The sequence below is a fragment of the Pantherophis guttatus genome, chromosome 8, assembly GCF_059756535.1.
Source record: "Pantherophis guttatus breed Tessera chromosome 8, ASM5975653v1, whole genome shotgun sequence".
NCBI lineage: Eukaryota > Metazoa > Chordata > Lepidosauria > Squamata > Colubridae > Pantherophis > Pantherophis guttatus.
Window position 1 is genome coordinate 7,134,956 of NC_142070.1, and position 17,705 is coordinate 7,152,660.

Genomic DNA, 17,705 nt, shown 5'->3' on the forward strand with positions numbered 1-17,705 from the left:
GGGAAGAGCCTGGTGGCGCAGCAGACTAATAGCCTGTTATTATCATTCAGCTGCCTGCAATTACTGCTAGTTCGAATCTCACCAGGCTCAAGGTTGTCTCAGCCTTCCATCCTTTCTAAGGGTGGGTAAATTGAGGACCCAATTTGTGGGGGCAATAAGCTGACTTTGTATAAATATACAAAAGGATGAAGGCTATTGCTTAACGCACTGTAAGCCGCCCTGAGTCTCCGGAGAAGGGCGGCATATAAATCAAATTTTAAAAAAAACAAAAAAAGAAGGCTTTGAAAATATTTACAGACTCCTCGCATCCTGGACATAAACTGTTTCAACTCCTACCCTTAAAACGACGCTATAGAGCACTGCACACCAGAACAACTAGACACAAGGACAGTTTTTTTCCGAACAGCATCACTCTGCTAAATAAATATTTCCCACAACACTGTCAAATTATTCACTAAGGCTGCATTACTATTATTTATTTATTTATTTATTTATTTATTTATTTATTTATTTATTATTCAAATTTCTATACCGCCCTTCTCCTTTCGGACTCAGGGCGGTGAACAGCCAAAATAAAAACATCTATACATAACATTACAGTTAAAAATAGAGTTAAAATAATTTATAAATTTGGCCCGTAATTTAAAACTTGTCAATTTAAAATCAATATTAAAATTTTAACATATTAATCTTCTCATCATTCCCATCACCCATCTCCTCCCACTTATGACTGTATGACTGTAACCTTGTTGCTGGTATCCTTAAGATTTATATTGACTGTATCAATATAATTCCTAATATGATTTGATTGCTTATTTGTTCCCTATGACTATCATTAAGTTGTACCTTATGATTTTTGACAAATGTATCTTTTCTTTTTATGTACACCGAGAGCTTATGCACCAAAGACAAATTCCTTGTGCGTCCAATCACACACTTGGCCAATAAAGAATGCTAATCTAATCTAATCTATACTATACATAGAATCACAGGGCTGGAAGAGACCTTGAAGGTCTTCTAATAGTACAACCTCTTGCCCAAAGCAGGAATCCTCATACCATCCTGGACAATTGGTTGTCCAATCTTTCCTTGAAAACCTCCAGTGATAGAGCGCCCACAACTTCTAGTGGCAAGCTGTTCCACTGATGAATGGTTCTCACGGTCAGGAAATTCCTCCTTATTTTCAAATTGGATGTCCCTCTGAGGAGCTTCCATCCATCGTTTCTTGTCCTGCCTTCAGCTGCTTTGGAGAATAAGTGGACTTCCCTGGGACAACCGTTCCAAAGTATTGGAAGATGCTATCATGTCACCTTCTCTTCAACCGGCTAGACATACCTAGTTGCCTCAACCATTCATCAATATGAATCTTTCATCCAGAACCCTTTACCCTCTTAGTTTTTTTTTTTAATTTGATTTATATGCTGCCCTTCTCCGGAGACTCAGGGCGGCTTACAATGCGTTAAGCAATAGCCTTCATCCTTTTGTATATTTATACAAAGTCAGCTTATTGCCCCCACAACTGGGTCCTCAATTTACCCACCCTTAGAAAGGATGGAAGGCTGAGTCAACCTTGAGCCTGGCAAGATTCAAACTGACAGTAATTGCAGACAGCTGGTGTTAATCACAATGCTTTTAGTCTGCTGAGCCACCAGGCTTAGTTGGTCTTCTCTGCACTCTTTCTAGAACCTCGGCATTCTTTTTTTGTGGAAACCAATCTGGCTGGGACTGACGGTTGCTGAGGAGCCTTGGTGGCGCAGCGGACTAAACTGCTGTTAAAGTAGCACTTAGCTGCCAGCTGCCTGCAATTACTGCGAGTTCAATTCTCACCAGGCTCAAGGTTGACTCAGCCTTCCATCCTTCCGAGGTAGGTAAAATGAGGACCCAGTTTGTGGGGGCAATTAAGCTGACTTTGTATAAAATATACAAAAGCATGAAGGCTATTGCTAACGCATTGTAAGCCACCCTGAGTCTCCAGAGAAGGGCGGCATATAAAAATAAATAAAAATAAAAATAAATAAAAAAATAAAATTTTTTTAAAAAACACTGCTTGGGGGGGCCAAAAGCCCTACTAAGCAGGTATATACAAAAGTACGAAGGCTATTGCTTAATGCATTGTAAGCCGCCCTGAGTCTCCGGAGAAGGGCGGCATATAAATCGAACTAATTAATTAATAAGTAAGTAAGTAAGTAAGTAAGTAAGTAAGTAAGTAAGTAAGTAAGTCTCACGGGAACCAAAGACCCCAAAAGTGGAGCTGAATTACAACGAACAACGTATCACATCATCCAGGCATACCCATCCCTTGCCTTTCCCATCCTGGAAATAAAATTAAGCACAGACACACACACACAATTCCAAAGCAGAGGTGAGAATATTTTGGGGGACATGAACCAAAGTCCCGCCAGCTTCAAGATGCTTGGGGTGGATAAAGACAATGAATGGAATCAATGGACTTCAATGTATGAAACCCATGGATGGAAACTAATCAAGGAGAGAAGCAACCTGGAATTCAGGAGAAACTTGAGCCTGGATAGCTCTGCAGACAAAGGCACTGTCATTTAACACCAGCTGTCTGCAATTAAAGTAAATTCGAATCTCGCCAGGCTCAAGGTTGACTCAGCCTTCCATCCTTTCTAAGGTAGGTCAATTGAGGACCCAGTTTGTGGGGGCAATAAGCTGACTTTGTATAAATATACAAAAGGATGAAGGCTATTGCTTAAGGCATTGTTAACATCAGTATTTAACATCCAGCTGCCTGCAATTACTGCAAGTTCAATTCTCACCAGGCTCAAGGTCGACTCAGCCTTCCATCCTTTCTAAGGTGGATAAAATGAGGACCCGGTTTGTGGGGGCAATAAGTTGACTTTGTATAAAAATATACAAAAGTATGAAGGCTATTGCTTAACGCATTGTAAGCCGCCCTGAGTCTCCGGAGAAGGGCGGCATATAAATCAAATTTAAAAAAAAAACTTCCTAACAAGCAAGGACAATCAGCCAGTGGAACAGCTGGCCACCAGAAGTTGTGGGCGCTCCAGGTTTTTAAGAAGCGACTGGACAAGTCACTTGTCTGAAACGGTCTAGGTTCTCCTGTTTGAGCCGGAGGCTGGACTAGAAGACCTCGCGGTTCCCTTCCAGCTTTATTCCGATGAGATTAAACGCGCGTGCAAGCGAGGCTCGGCAACCCGACCCGGGGCACAGAGATTGCACACGTGGGAATGAACTCCACGGCGAAGGACGGCCGAATGCAAGACGCCTTTCAGAGTTAACACGCGCACACACACCCGTGTCTCACCCAAATGGCCATTTTTTTATTTTTTTCCCCTTTTCACACAACCTGGCAGATTCGTTCGTTCCCCCTGCGACCCACCTCGGGGGTCCACTCGGACCACTCACCGGTTCAGGAGAAGGAGACCCTCGGAGGAAAGGAGGCTCCGGCGAAAGGCAAATCCGGACCAGACCCTTCGCCGCTCGGCGGGCGCGGCGGTTCCACGCGTGGCATGATTCGGAGTGGCTTCAAACCCGGCCAAAACGAGCGCAGCGTGGAAAGCTAGCCGCTCCCTCCATCGTCTCCGCCAACCAAAGCGCCGCCTCGCCGCTCCGCCTTAGCAAGTGGAGGGGCGGCTGTTGCAGTCCTCCCCGGCTGCAGGATGGGCCAGATCCTCCCCCGCCTACCCCACCCACTCCAGCTTTCCGGAGCCCCGGGTTAGATTGAGCAGTCGAAGCCAGGAGCGCATCTGCGCTTCTAATCCCAAAAGTGCTCCTCCCCACCCCCCACCCCCACCCCCAAAAGGCGACTGGACTTTCTGGTTTTCCTTTGAAGACGTTTCGCTTCTCCTCCAAGAAGCTTCTTCAGCTCTGACTGGAATGGAAAGGTGTATATTCCTCGCAGACAGCTGGTCATTGGCATCTGAAGCAACGACCCTCTGAAAGGATGCCAATGACCAGCTGTCTGCGAGGAATATAAATCCTTCCATTCCCCACCGTCCAGTCAGAACTGAAGAAGCTTCTTGGAGGAGAAGGGAAACGTCTTCAAAAGGGGAAAAAAAAAACCCAGAAAGTCCTTTAAAAAAAAAAAGCACCTTTGGGACAACCGTGACGTGGATGGCTGAGCATCTCCATAGACGTCTGCGCTTCTAAATCCTAAACCTCCGGATCACGTCCATCGCAAGAGGCTCGCTTCGCTTTGCGTTTCCAACAAGTTGCGCGCATGGAGGAAACGCCGGACCGCAGCCTTCTTTCTTTCTTTCTTTCTTTCTTTCTTTCTTTCTTTCTTTCTTTCTTTCTTTCTTTCTTTCTTTCTATCTTTCTTTCTTTCTTTCTTTTTTTGCAGCGCTGGCCGTGGCCCAGCGCAGCCCGATCCTAAAGAAAGCAGCGCGAGGCAGAAAGCGGGATGGTAATTTAGTTTATAATTCGCCCCTGCTTTTTTTTTTTTCCCCTCCACCCTTAAAGGAGAGTCCCGGACGAGCCAGCGGCTTTCGGAGGCTCTTGCAGAAACTTTCTCCGCTTGGGTCTGGTGGTTTTCCCTTCCGTCCGCCGCCTTCAAACGTTCCCAGAACAAAAAAAAACTTTCAAACTTCAAAAAGGGATCCGGGGAAGGGGGGAGAGGAAGGGGAAGGGGAAAGCGGGGGGGGAGAGGGGGTCGGATCGCAAACCCGAAAGTTTCCAAAACAATGAATAAAGATCCCTTCGGTCTTAATTTAGAAGACGCTCAGATTTTCTCAAATTGAAAGAATGATGTTGGAAGGAGGAGGAAAAGGTTAGGGATAGATATGATGAAGGAAAAAAAACTATGGCCACACCGACTAAGAATAGAATAGAATAGAATAGAATAGAATAGAATAGAATAGAATAGAATAGAATAGAATAGAATAGAATAGAATAGAATAGAATAGAATAGAATAGAATAGGAGATGGGGAGAGGAGAGGAGAGGAGAGGAGAGGAGAGGAGAAGAGAAGAGAAGAGAAGAGAAGAGAAGAGAAGAGAAGAGAAGAGAAGAGAAGAGAAGAGAAGAGAAGAGAAGAGAAGAGAAGAGAAAACAGAACAGAGGAGAGGAGAGGAGAGGAGAGGAAAAGAGAATGGAATGGAATGGAATGGAATAGAATAGAATAAGAGTTGGGGAGGGGAAAGGAGAGGAGAGGAGAGGAGAGGAGAGGAGAGGAGAGAATAAGAAGAGGGGAGGGGAGGGAAGGAGAGGAGAGGAGAGGAGAAGACAAGAGAAGAGAAGAGAAAATAGAATAGAACAGAACAGAGGAGAGGAAAATAGAATAGAATAGAATAGAATAGAATAGAATAGAATAGAATAGAATAGAATAGAATAGAATAGAATAGAATAGAATAGAATAGAATGAGTTGGAAGGGACTTTGGAGGTCTTCTAGTCCAACCCCCTGCTTAGGCAGGAAACCCCACATCACTTCAGTCAAATGGTTATTATCCAACATCTTCTTAAAAACTTCCAGTGATAGAGCACCCACAACTTCTGGAGGCAACTCCTTCCACCAGTTTATTGTTCTCACTGACAGGGAAATTTCTCCTCAGTTTGGGGCAAGGTAACCAATCACCGCCATGGAATGGAGAGACCTTCAAACAGAACATGGAGAATCATCTCTTGGGGATCGTTTGTCTATCTTGAATCCTGCAACTGAGCAAATGGTGGAAACTAAATGCCTACAAAGTCCCCCGTGAGTTACGATTATTCTCTCCTCCGACTCACAAACTTCTGCCCTGCCAGATGCTTCACTTTCCAGCATCTTCCTACACATCAGTTGCATCTGCTTCTTTGGTACCCATCCTTTTTTCTGCCGGGTGGCATAGGATGTGTGCTTTTCGGTAGACTGTTCATGGTTTCTTCACCATGTAAACCTGGGAGAAAGAATTGGAAGAGGGGCTTCTTCTGTTTGGAAGAGACAAACCTTGCAGGACCCCAAGACGTGAATAGGGAAGAACGCAAGAGCTCAACTTACATTTTAAGGACAGGAAGCAGTCCAGAGCAGTGGGTCAGATTAAATGAATTTTATTAACCAGTAAAAGAGAATATTTTTTAGAATAGAATTCTTTATTGGCCAAGTTTGATTGGACACACAAGGAATTTGTTTTTGGTGCATAAGCTCTCAGTGTACATAAAAAGACAAGAAACAATAAATATCAATATCAATCGTAAGGATGCATGCAATAAAGCTACAGTCTTGCAGTCATAAGGAATTTGTCTTTGGTGCATAAGCTCTCACTGTACATAAAAAGACAAGAAACAATAAATATCAATATAAATCGTAAGGATACGAGCAATAAAGTTACAGTCATGCAGTCATAAGGAATTTGTCTTTGGTACATAAGCTCTCAGTGTACATAAAAAGACAAGAAACAATAAATATCAATATAAATCGTAAGGATACAAGCAATAAAGTTACAGTCATGCAGTCATAAGGAATTTGTCTTTGGTGCATAAGCTCTCAGTGTACATAAAAAGACAAGATACATTCATCAAGAATCCTAAGGCACAACACTTAATGATAGTTATAGGGTACAAATAAGCAATCAGGAAACAATCAATATCAATATAAATCGTAAGGATGCAAGCAATGAAGTTACAGCCATGCAGTCAAAAGTGGGAGGAGATGGGTGATGGGAACAATGAGAAGATTAATAGTAGTGCAGACTTAGTAAATAGTTTGACAGTGTTGAGGGAATGATTTGTTTAGCAGAGTGATGGCATTCAGGGAAAAAACTGTCCTTGTGTCTAGTTGTTCTAGTGTGCAGTGCTCTATAGCGTCGTTTTGAGGGTAGGAGTTGAAACAGTTTATGTCCAGGATGCGAGGGGTCTGTAAATATTTTCACAGCCCTCTTTTTGACTCGTGCAGTATACAGATCCTCAATGGAAGGCAGGTTGGTAGCCATGGTTTTTTCCGCAGTTGTGGCTCCTGATTGAACTGTGGGGGTCCATGGTGCTCTCTGAAGCTTGCTTGTTTTCTTGTGGACGTTTCATGACCCTAGTAGGTAACGTCATCAGTGCTTTTTATTTTTTTCATAAGCTAGGAATTTCATACCATTATAACTTAATCTCACATATAAGGAATCCAAGTCAACAGAACCTTGATAGTACAGTGGTCTAAGCACCCTGTTATTAACACAGCTGCCTGAAATTACTGCTGGTTCGAATCTCTCCAAGGCTCAAGGTTGACTCAGCCTTCCATCCTTTCTAAGGTAGGTGAAATGAGGACCCAGTTTGTCGGGGCAATAAGCTGACTTTGTATAAAATGTACAAAAGTATGAAGGCTATTGCTTAACGCATTGTAAGCCGCCCTGAGTCTCCGGAGAAGGGCGGCATATAAATCAATTTTTTTTAAAAAAAACAAAAACCTGGCCTTCATTAAATAGAAGCTCACCTTTGAAAAGACAAAATGAGAAGACAAAATGCCAATCCTTTTCAAAGGAGCGAGGAACACCCCCATGTCACATCCTGTAACTCTCAAAAAGACAAGTGGTTGGACATCTTTCTTTTCTCACCTGTCATCTATTTCTTAAGGTGCAAAAATGAATCCCTAATGCATCGTTCTTTTTTTTTTTTAAAGGTTCGGACCTTTAAAAAAAAAAAAAGATTAACCATCTCTCATCATTTCCCTTTTTTTTAAAAACGAGTTCAAACCTAGCCTGACCCATTCCCATTTGAGTTAATATGATGTTATTCACTTTGCCGAGAAGGACTTTTGCACAATTTTTTGCAAGAATTCGAACAGCCGAAAGGCAAATTTAAATTGATCGTAAAGCAGGTTTGGCTGTTAAACCTGAATCTGCTCGTTCCGTTCCTTTCCCGGAGGTACACCGTGTCTCTTAAAAAGCCAGGTAACCTTCTGCATTGTCTAATTTCTCTTTATAGAAAACCAGAAGCTTGAGACGTGTGTATAAGACAACAACCCGAGGGAAAAAAAAGAAATAAAGAGGATTTTGGTTAGCACATCCTTTCCATTCTAACGCGTTTTATTAAAAGGCACATATCCTCTTCATCAGCTGCCTAGGATGGAGAGGTGCTGCTGTTCACAAAAGCTCATACCTTTTAATAAAATGCAGTAGTCAGAAAAAGTGGTATCAGATTCCTTTTTTTCCCCCAATCATCTATATATATAAAAGCCAAATACCACTCACTCATCATGAAAACTCCAGAACGGTAAAGCCTACAAACTTGAAATTTGGCAAATATTGGCTTCTAGGTGCTCGATAAGAAAGGATTTTTTGAAATGACCATCCGATCATTAGTATTTCATATACAGTATTATGTTCACATGCTCTGATGCTAACGAGCTAGACATTCTATTCCCATTCCCATTCCCCACCTGAAAGGAACTCTGTCCCAACTGCCAGTTGCCTTATATTCACATTCGCTAAACCAGGTATGGGAAGCGCGTGACTCATCCGGCCTGCGGGCTGGGACATTCTACTCTCCCTCCCCCTCTGTTCCAACTGCCAGTTGCCTTATATTAACACGCTCTGATACTATGGAGTTACACATTCTATATTAAGTTTCAGGCTTTAAGTGTTAATTTATCACCCTTGATCACACAGTTTCATAGCGAAGTGCAGACATCCAGCTAGTAGACTAATATGGCTGTTCTACAATGTCTCCAGGAGGAAGAAAAAGTGGAGTTATATCTTCACAAACATCCTATATGCTGCCCCAGCTTTGCAAATTCATCACGTTGGGAGGGTAACTTCCCCAACCAATTGGTATATGTGCTTCATGGGTACATTGTATGCATGTTTGTTTTTGTGTTTGTGTGTGTGTGTGTGTGTGTGTATCATCGTGTGTCTATCCACTGCAGGAGGAAGTCCTTCTTCTGCATGTGTCCAACCCATACGGTCCTGAGCTTTTTTTTGCCAATTGGGCCCACCATACTTGCTGATGTCATCGGTCCATCTTGTTTTAAGTCTCTTTCGTGGACCCTTTTGATCAAGTGGGATCCATTTTATGACTGCCTTGGTCCACCTGCCATCTGTTCTTCTTCCTCTTTGACCAGCCCGTTTCCATTTCCATTCTTTTACTCTCTTGATGATATTGTATATTTTCGTTTGTTCTCTAATCCATGTGCAGACACGTGTGTGTGTATGCATATATATATATATATATATATATATATGCATATATGTATCAAATTTATATTTGCTGATAAAGAAATAAAGGGAGACTAGTATAGATCTATTTCAATAGATCTATTCTAGTAGATCTATCAATCAATCTATCTATCTATCTATAGATCTATCAATCATCTATCTCTATCTATCTATCTATCTATCTATCTATCTATCTATCTATCTATCTATCATCTATCTATCTATCTATCTATCTATCTATCTATCTATCTATCTAGCGGTTCTATTTATATGCCGCCCTTCTCCGGAGACTCAGGGCGGCTTACAATGCGTTAAGCAATAGCCGTCATACTTTTGTACATACCTGCTTAGTAGGGCTTTCGCGCCCTCCCCCAAGCGGTGTTCTTTTTTATACAAAGTCAGCTTATTGCCCCCACAAACCGGGTCCTCATTTTACCGACCACGAAAGGAGGGAAGGCTGAGTCAACTTTGAGTTGGTCAGGATCAAACTGCGGGCAGTGAGGAGAGTCAGCCTGCAATACTGCATTCTAACCACTGCGCCACCATGAAGGACGAAGGCCTTTTCGCAAGTCTCCAACTAATACGGTCCTGAGCTTAAAGTCGCCAATATAGATAGATAGATAGATAGATAGATAGATAGATAGATAGATAGATAGATAGATATTAGATAGATAGATAGATAGATAGATAGATAGATAGATAGATAGATAGATAGATAGATAGATAGATAGATAGATAGATAAGAATAGCAGAAGTCCTATTATTCCTCTGTGGGTTTTATTTCTTTCTCGGCTGCCACTCAACCATGATACCTGCTGTCATCGTGACTCATCATTTGAATGCCATCGAAACTCTGCAGGGATCCCGTCTAGACACCCTGCTTTTTCGTTTGTGCTGCTTTGTGTGAAGCCATTTTTTTTTCCTTCCAAAAGTGTTGATGAAGGGGGCAGATTGCAGAAAATAAATGGTCTCTGTACAGAAAGGAAACTCGCTGCTCCATTCCAAGTGCATTTCTCCAGCAATATTGCACTGAATGGGATTCTCTGAGGCTTTTTATTCCGCGTCCCACTGAAAAGGAAATATGCCCTATAATCTTGTTTTTTGCAAGCACGATTGAAGAGATGAAACATTTTTGGCATCAGGAATCCAGCATCCCCTATGAGATCTTTCTCACCTGTAAAAATCCAGCTTTCTGGGGGAGGTTTTCTTTCTTTCTGTTCTGGCATAAATCATGTTTTTTTCCTCTCTCTCTCTCTCTCTCTCTTTTTTTTCCCCTTCTTTTCCTCTGGCATGTCAGTTTTATTTGAATGATTTGCAAAATTATATTAATCGAGGCTTAATGCATGCAAGGGTTTATTTATGCAGAAGCCATCAAAATGATTCATCACCGAAAATTGGCAGGATAAGATGGGCTCTTTCAAAAACCCAAACTTATGGAGCAAACAGAAAGGGGGAGAGATAACTATGAGCTGTGGTGGCACAGTTGGTTAGAGTGCAGTACTGCAGGCTACTTCTGCTGACTGCCGGTTGCCTGCAATTTGGCAGTTCAAATCTCACCAGGTTCAAGGTTGACTCAGCCTTCCATCCTTACCCGAGGTCAGTAAAATGAGGACCCCAAATGTTGGGGACAATAGGCTGACTCTGTAAACCGCTTAGAGAGAAGGCTGTAAAACGTCGTAAAGTGGTTTATAAGCAGAGGTGGGATTCAACCGGTTTGGACCAGTTCGGGCAAACCGGATGCTAATTTTACATCTGGTTTGCCAAACCGGTAGTTGTAAAAACTGCTGGCCTTGCCAACCCCACCCCACCCCTCCCAGGAGTCTCCACGTGGCCTGCACGAAGACTCTGGGAGAGTGAAAAACAGGCTTCCCTGAAGTTCTGGAAATCCAGAAACAGGCCCGTTTCTGGCCTCTGAAGGCCTCTGGGTCACTCAGAATGAGGTGTCACGCTTTCTTCCCTGGTATCAATCACAGGTCTCTGATATCTGGAAGATCTGATAGAACAACGCTGCCTATACCATGGAATGCTTTTTCTAAAAAGAAGTCAGGAGGTCCTCATGAATCCCAGAAGAAATGGATGAGTCTGTGCATAGCAAAGGTAAGTGATCTGTCCCCGTCCACACACACACACAAACACAGCCAGCCGAGGATTAAGGAAACACTTTGGACCCAGTTTCTTTATCTCCGACTTGGCAGCGATAGACACACCGTCTGCCAAGTGCCTTTATTTTCACAGAAAAACAGACAGATAAAATACTCAGCTTCCAAATGTCCGACAACAATAATTATTTCTCTCCGCAGTTCCGAACGAGGCTTTAGTGACTATCCAAGGTTAGTTTTGTTCGTCACAAGGATCACTGACCACTACCCTCTATTATATAGTCTCTGGGGTGTGGTCCAGTGACTCAGTTCTAATCCCTAGCACGCCTCCTAAGCTGCTGCAATCGTTTATCACGCCTTCGGAGGTGTGCGTCCAGGAATGATGTTTCTTCGTCACTCTGATCCGAGCCACCTGTCTCCCTGCTAATCTCCTCTCCCTCGGCCGGCACCTGAGACAATGCCAGAGGGGAGGGGCCTGGAGAGGGAGGCCTGGCTGACTCCTCTTCCTCATGCTCGGAGCTTTCTTCCTCCGATGGGACAGGCTCACAGGGCGGGGCCACAACAGTAAGGTTGCCAGGTCTGCTTCCAAAAAATAGCAGACACACGGGGGGGGGGGAGTGTTTAAGTAGTAAAAAAAATAAATAAATTACAATTAAATTATATATTTTCTTACAAACATTTTAACACGTATTAAAATAATCGCTTCAAAACTTTACTTAAAATTCAAAACATCAAATATAATAATATGTAAAATATTAAATTACATTTTACTTTGCTGTCGTGTGTATTTTTTATTTGACTGCGCAGCTTTGATCAATTCTTTGTGTTTAAGGAATAATTCTTTAATTTCAGTACAACATTGAGAAATATTTAAAAATATACAAAGTTCACTTCGAATGATGGTACAAGCAGTCGGTTACGTTCGTCAGTCCACAAATTTCCCATGACGCTGAAAATTCGTTCAACGTTTGCATTTGATACCGGAATTGATGCACAATACTCGAACAGTTTCAGTAAACTCGGAGCTGGCTCTTTCTTGAAAAAGTACGTCCGCTTATCAAGGGATGAATCGCCCTGCAGATGAACATAAACTTCTTCTAAGGCAGAAATTTTATCGAAGAGAGTGTTGGGTGGAAGTTCTTCTCGCCATGGTGATAATAACCAGATGTTCGTCATTTCTTCTAAAGTTGGAGGATTATTGCGATCAATTAGATTGAAACAACTTAGCGTCTCATATACTGAATCGGTGAAATTATACCACTTTTCTAGGTACGCAATGGCTCTTTGATACAGGTTGATGGCTTCTTTCTTGAACTTTTGCATGGCATTCTCAGGCAAATGTTTTTTACGTAAGGCAAATAAAACTTTCATTCAAAAAAACTGCTTTTGAGTAAAAAAAATGTCCACTATTTTTGAAAAAAAATAGTGAACATAATGTGAAAAAAGTGGACTGTCCGCTCAAATAGTGGACACGTGGAAACTGGGGGGGGAACTATATGTGTCCTTTGGGTTTTTCTTGCCTAAGTGTAAGACTTTACTTTTCTCTACACTGAATTTTCGTTTTGTTAGATAGGGCCTACCGTTTTAAACAGGACAACGCATACTGAGTGGTTCTAATGGTGACTAAGAGAGAGATGCTGTGAAGGTTTTAAATTTGGCCTTTGGTCACCGAGTTTCATTACTGTCATAACAGCAAAAGGTCTCTGAGTGAGTCAGTTGCTAAAGTAGGACTGCTTGTATTTCTAAGGCAACAAAGTCGGAATAATTTAAAACGTGCTCTTACTCAAGGGGGATGTACAGCTGTACATTGAGAGAAAAAGATGAAGAAAATAAAAGCCTTTATAAAAGGATGGCGAACCACGAGAAGAATTGATCCATCGATTTTTTGCATTAGCAAAAAAAAAAACCCAAATAGCTGACTTACTTTCTGGAAACCAGGGGTGGGCTGCTGGGGGTTCGCAGGGGTTCGGAAGAACCTCTAGCTAAGATTCTGTGCAGTTCGGAGAACCTCCAAATCCCACTCCTGGTTAGCCCCGCCCACTCTGCCCCGCCCCTCACAGGAGTCCCCACGTGGCCCGTTTTGGATGCAAGTAAGTGCAGGGCGCACGTGGAGGCTCAGGGAGGGTGAAAAATGGGCCTACCGGAGGTTTGGCCTATTTCCGTCCTCCAGAGGGCCTCCGGAGCCTGGGGAGGCTATTTTCGCCCTCCCAGAGGCTCGAGGAAAGCCTCTGGAGCCTGACAGTGAGAACAACGAACCAGTAGAAGGCTTGCCTTCGGAAGCTGTGGATGCTCCATCACTAGAGGTTTTTAAGAAGAGATTGGACAAACATTTGTCTAAAATTGTTCTGTCCTCACTACACGTTCGTCTGTGCACAGCTCGACATGCAGTTAAACTCACCTATCCTCCAATAAAAAAGACCGTATGCATAGATCTGGATGCTTTATTGAAAGAACAGGATATGGTGAAACTGGGGAAAATAGGGATATGTACAATGAGAACCAAATACAAGATAGACAATATTGAGTTACTGCTGGACATAACAATTAATTAATGCAAGCAATTTCAATCTCACCAGCGATGCTCTGTGTGTGGGGGATGTGGGTTTGTCCTTGGATGGCCAAGTGCCACGGATTAAGATGGATGCTTCCTTGTGCTTTTGCCTCCTCCAAATGCTAAAGGAAATGGAGCCTATCTTCCCAGCGCTTGTTTTGAGAGTGCGGGCTGGTGGGTAAAGAGGTTACCCCTCTCTGGCATACACCTGTGCTTGTAAGTGTGTTGCAATGCTGTGGATAGGTTTTCCATCTACGTGAAGATTCCATCTGAATTGGAATACAAAATCTCTGTTCAATGTAAAATCGGCTTCTTGGAACTCTGAAAACCTATTTCCGTTTTTGCAGGGGAAAATATGATTTGCACTTGTTCCTGTGGAGAGGTTTCTCCAGAGTGTTCCTTAGTTGCAGAGATCAAATACAGAGCAACACAGAGTTGCAGTTTGTCAACAGAAAAAAAGCCCTGAAGCTTGTGAATGAGATTTCACACAACCAGAGCTGCCCCGTCTCACACACACACACAAACAGACAGCTGGGGGTTAAATAAATTGGCAGACAACCAATTCTTCCGATAAAATGCTTGGCAGCAACCCAGTAGCTGCTTGCCAAGAACTTTTACTCAATAAACAAAATACCCACAGTCAAGAATTGTCCAGTTCATAAAATAAATCCAAGGCCAATAATGTTGTTTCCAAAGATGCAATGTGACTCGATAGTAGTTAGTTTTGTCCGTCACAGAGTCTGAATGGCCACCTCACCCCCTTTTATACCCTGTGGGGTATGGTCCAGTGACTCAGCCTAATCTCTGGCACGCCTTTTCTTCTGTTGCGTGCGCTTATCTCTGCGACGCTGCCGAGGATCCAGCCAAGACTCATTACCCTCATCACTGTCCACCTGTGGCTGCGTGGACGTGCTTGGCCCCGGCCCTATCTCTTGCCCTTCGGCGGACACCGAAGGCATTGCCAGAGAGGAGGGTCCTGGAGAGGGAGGCCTTGCCAACTCCTCTCCTTCACTGTCGGAGTCCTCTCCTGCCGATGACACAGGCTCAGGTAACGGAGCCACAACAATAGCTGCAGATCTTCAAAAGTGAAAAGCAGGTGAAAAGCAGGATCAATTTTCCCCATTCATTTAAGACAAAAAATCTGATTCCTTTCCATCACTCAATATGTTGGCAGAGGGTTGAATACGTTTTCCCCCAAAATACTCATTTTATCTTTTTTTTTTTTTTTTTGTTAAGGGAAATTGACATGTTCTCACAAGAAGGGATAGATGAACATAACATATTAAACAGACACAATTATGGCTGTTCTCATCGTATCTCCTATTATTACTCATTCTGCCCTGAAGTCTGCTATGTTGGAGTTGGAGTAATTTGTCATCCATTAGCCAAACCCAGGCCTAAAATCTTCTCGACACTAAATAATTGGGCAGGTTTGAGACGGCTATTAAGGAAAAAGATGGAGATTTGAATTCAGCAGGAGCTCTCGTTAAGAATTCCTACTTCTGGATGTATGTAGAGAATATTGAGTCCCATTAAAATGCCAAGTAGCTCTAATATACCTGAACCTATAGATTCAGCTCAGAACAGCTGTCACTGAATGCAGGCAGACCTGCCTCATATTTGAAAGAAAAACTAGATTCACGGAGAAATGAATTAACATAGAAAAGCGTTACTTAAACCATATCGTGCCCTTAAAACCCATTTTTTCAAGCAAGCCGGGCTGGCTTAAGATGAAATTCTTAATTGTTTTTTAAATGTTTTAAACATTTTAATTAGTAATGAGTTTTAATTGGGCCAAATTTATATATCTTTTAATTGTTTTTTAATATTCGTCCTGCATGTTTTTTAATTTTGGCTGTATACCGCCCTTAGTCCTCAGGGAGAAGGGCGGTATAGAAATTCAATAATAAATAGAAATTCAATAATAAATAAAAATATCTTCAAAAGAAGGAAAGAAAGAGAGGAAATTTCTTTCTTTCTTTCTTTCTTTCTTTCTTTCTTTCTTTCTTTCTTTCTTTCTTTCTTTCTTTCCTACTTAACTCCAAAATAAGAAAGGTGACCTTGATGGAGAGATACAAGCTTTGCTATTACAGCGGCAGGGGATTAAACATATCTTAAGAGAGCTAATTTGATCAAGTGGTGAAGACATCAAGCTAGAAACCAGGAGACTGGGAGTTCTAGTTCTGCCTTAGCCATGAAGACTGGAAGGGTGGCTTTGGGCCAATCACTAGGCGACAGTGAGTTCCAGACCCACTTTAGTCATTAAACCATCTGGATGACTTTGGACCAATCACTAGGAGATGGTGAGTTCTAGTCCCGCCTCAGCCATGAAGACTGGCTGGGTGACTTTGGGCCAGTCACCAGGATACTATGAGTTCTAGTCTGCCTAAGCACTAAAGCCAGTTGGATGACTTTGGGCCAATCACTAGGAGACAAGGAGTTCTAGTCCTGCCTTCTCCATGAAACTGTCTGGGTGACTTTGGGCCAATCACTAGGAGACTGTTCTGCCCCAGCTATGGATCCCAAAGAATGTAGCACACACAAACTTCAAACACAACTCTGTCTGCAATTAGTAAGTTCGAATCTCGCCAGGCTCAAGGTTGACTCAGCCTTCCATCCTTTCTAAGGTAGGTAAATTGAGGACCCAGTTTGTGAGGGCAATAAGTTGACTTTGTAAAAATATACAAAAGTATGAAGGCTATTGCTTAACGCATTGTAAGCCGCCCTGAGTCTCCGGGGAAGGGCGGCATATAAATCAAATTTTTTTAAAAAAAAAAACTCAGTTTACTTGAAAACACAGTCTTTTGCAAATGCAGGCTGTTAATAAAATGTTCTTAACAACCTGCCAGAAATTCCATAGATAAGATAGAGTCTTATTAGAGTTGGCAGAAAGCTCAGAAGCCAGGTTTGCAGAGCAAATTCAAACTCAACGATCAGCGAACGAACGGACGAACACACGTTGTTTCCTGCAGCTTTTTTACAAGCTGTGTGCAAGTCGTTCCACTGGTTAATTGTTCTAACTATCAGGAAATTTCTGATTAATTCTTGCTCCTCCCCTTGATTCATTTCCATCCCTTGTTTCTCGTTTTAATTTGAAATGTCAACATCCTCAATTGAATTAACAGCTTTATTGGATTAATTGAAATCAGTTTGGTCTGGAAATGGGGTTGTGGTGGTTTTTTTGGCAGGACCGCTGATTCATGTCAGATTCGGGTTAATGTCAGGGTTCCAAGTAACACCCCCAATGAAAGAAAACTCCGAGGCTTGAGTTTCTGTTCTGACCCAGGCTTCCTGATATAGTAAAAAGCACACAATTAATCCCAAACCCTTTTTTATTTTAACGGCTGTGAATTCCTTTCATTCACAGCACGTGCTGAATCACCAAGAGTTTATAAATAAACCAACAGAAGTCTGCCACAGTCCTTCGGATAAGGCTGGTAAACACCCACCTTTATCTTCTTTGACACGCTGCCAAAGACCTAATTGGCAATTATCTTGGCAAGGCCACACGGAAACACGGCGTCAAAAACGGAGCTTCAAAGTACAAACCGACACCATCTACAACATTGCTTCCTGCAAAGGCCCACGTGCCTTTGCTCTTCCTTTATGTCTTATGGGAGGGGCCAATCATCTCCAAGCCTTACTCCCGAGTCATCCCTTTTGTTTTAACTGTTCTTTCCTTTTGGCAGCTCTGCGCATGCGCGCACTAAGAACAGGCTCTCCCTGTTCCTCTGACTCCCTGATGTCCAACTCTGGAGGCTCTGGAGTCTGCACATAACTCCCAGATGGCCCTGGCCCCATCTCTGCCTCCGATGCAGAGCCCTCATCCGAGCCTTCCCCAGACTCCAGGACTGGCCTATGTTTCTCCCCAGCCTCCTCACTGTCTGACTCTGCTGGCAGCTCTGCAGGCTGCCGGTGGACCACAACAGTTTCCTCAAAGTTCCATTTTATTAGAGA

At 42.7% G+C, this 17,705-nt stretch overlaps 1 protein-coding gene across 1 annotated transcript in view; it reads right to left on the bottom strand.

The window, feature by feature from the left end:
- The window catches only part of NPFFR2 (neuropeptide FF receptor 2), a 35,700-nt gene extending 32,120 nt beyond the window's left edge, over positions 1–3,580 (bottom strand). The window contains exon 1 of the mRNA XM_034431122.3: positions 3,391–3,580. The gene's annotated coding sequence lies outside the window, so the exon portion shown is untranslated. The remainder of the gene's footprint in view (positions 1–3,390) is intronic.
- Positions 3,581–17,705: the final 14,125 nt, after the last annotated feature.